Source organism: Octopus bimaculoides, chromosome 20, assembly GCF_046866305.1.
Source record: "Octopus bimaculoides isolate indiv1 chromosome 20, ASM4686630v1, whole genome shotgun sequence".
Classification (NCBI taxonomy): domain Eukaryota; kingdom Metazoa; phylum Mollusca; class Cephalopoda; order Octopoda; family Octopodidae; genus Octopus; species Octopus bimaculoides.
Genome location: NC_142947.1, coordinates 30,336,635 through 30,339,134, shown reverse-complemented (window position 1 = coordinate 30,339,134; position 2,500 = coordinate 30,336,635). Strand labels below are relative to the sequence as shown.

The 2,500-nt window shown below is 37.4% G+C and overlaps 1 long non-coding RNA gene across 1 annotated transcript in view; it reads left to right on the top strand.

The window, feature by feature from the left end:
- Positions 1 to 2,500, top strand: part of LOC149131669 (uncharacterized) — an 85,059-nt gene that overhangs the window by 1,696 nt on the left and 80,863 nt on the right. The gene's annotated exons all lie outside the window — the stretch shown is intronic.

Below are 2,500 nucleotides of genomic sequence, written 5' to 3'. Positions count from 1 at the left end.
TGTGTGTGTGTGTGTGTGTGTGTGTGCGAGCGCGCGCGCGCGAGGGAAGTATTGTTCAAGGGTGCACGGGTACAAGCAGCTTACATATAATCTGTATAAAAGGTGCACAAAGATCATGTATGTATAATTGTATATAATATACAGGTGTTCTATGAATTGTTTCTGCATGCTACGTGTACTGTATGTATACATTCATATAAAGTGTATATTTTATACGCACAATATCTACATGTGCGTTTGTTTTAGATATACTGTCTGCGTGTGTGCAAGGTACAATATTTGCACACACACACACACACATATACGCACACATCTTGTATATGCATGTGCGAGCCTATATGCATATATATATATATATATATATATATATATATAAAGATAATACTCACAAACGTGTGTGAGTGCAAGTATATATGAATGCATGAATGCATATGATTTATGTATGGTGTATGTGTGTTTGTGTATGTGTGAGTGTACATATATATAGAGACAAAAATAAACATAATATATATGTATGCATACACACACACACACACACACACACACACACACGTTTTAAAAGAAATTTGTATATAGACCGTTTGTATAATACTGTAGTCTTGAACTACATATCGTAATAAAATATTGAATAAATATATGCATATATATGCACGAATATTTGTGATATATAGATATGTATAGAAAGGAGCGTGTATATTATATACACCACACAATAATACATGCATGCACCTACATGCACGTATATATACTGTTGCACTGATATAAATATATGCGTGTGGCTCTCTATATATGTATATCTGTATGTACATATGTACATGTGTATACCCCCACCCACATATATGTATGTACATATGTATATAAACGTGAATATAAATATATCCTTGTAGCATGAGCAACGTGTATGCATTGTATAAGTGCAATGAATGCAATATGCATTATATTGTGCGCGCATTGTAGATGCAGAATTAGTGGAATATGTATGTATAATGTATGCATATGTGTCCAGTGCACGTGACGCAAATTGCGTATACAATGAGTTACTGTGTATGTCCAGTGCATGTGATGCAATCTGTATGTGCAATTTTTACTGTATACACGAAAGCTGTGTTGGTGTGTACGCACTATATAATATACATCCTAAAGTGAATGCAGTCATTATGACATGTACACATACACACACATACATGTGTGTGCGCGCGTATGTGTGTGTATACATGCATACATATAATATATAATTAATTCTTTTATTAGCCACAAGGGCTTACATAAAACAACATTAAATGACATGACACAAACATAAACAACAACACAAGACTATACAATGGATTTTCGAATCGAGTAAACATCATAAAAAAAAACAATGAAACAAACAAAATAAAACTCTCAATAGAGAGAGGCAACTTAAGGTCCTCGTGGAAACCCCCTCAAAAGCCACGGGTGCCTGATCAACAGGGCAAGAGCCCTTCTTTAATTTCTTTTTTCACAGGTGTATGCTCAGAATTGGTCCTTTCACACTGGCCATTCTTCCAACATTCACCCACCTTTCAACAAACTTGCTACAAGGCAAAACTTCCCTCTCCACCCTCAACTACCTCTTTCGCTAGAGTCACCAGACAAATAAAACTGCACGCCCCTCCCGGCCAAAGGTGGGCGGTGGGGCAATCTTCACTACGGATTCAGCTGATAGCCGGATGCGTCCTACACGCGACAGCAGGTGTTCAACATAAACCCACAGTTCAGCAACACTCGGACACTGGATGAGGGCGTGCTGAACGGTTTCACCATTCTGGTCGTACCTCGGGCAGGCCTTGTTGACGGCACTTCCGTGCCTGTAAAGTTTATCTCGAACAGGCAGTGCCCTTCGGTAGCACTGGCAGGTAAGGGATTTCCAGAAGTTATCCATAGGCCTAGGCTCGAAAGTTCCCCGAAACAGATCGGTTAGTTGATCTTCGTCGACGCCTAGAGTTTTTTCCAAGAACGTCGTCGCACTTCCCCTCCAACTAGCCCTCTATAGAACGCTAGAGTGGAACTACAGTATATACAATATATATACAATATATATATAATATATAAAATACATAATATGTATATATGATATTTAATAATTTTATGTAATATATATATATATATATATATATATATATATATACATACACACACACAATATGTATATATATGTGTGGGTGTATGTATGTATGTATGTATGTATGTATGAATGTATGCATGTATGTATGGATGCAGTCATGGTAGTGTGTTTAAGGAGCTCTCTTTGCAACCACGTGGTTTCGGATTCTGTCCCACTGCGCGGCACCTTGGGCGAGTATCTTCAACTACAGCCCTAGATTGACCACTGCCTTTTGAGCGAATTTGGTGGGCGGAAACTGTGAATATGATATAATGTGTGTTCTCTTTTGTTTTAATTATTTGAATGCTTCCAGTTAGGAAGGAGCTAGTTTTTAGCAAAGATACAAAGAAATAAAGCTTTTGTTACACACAAATG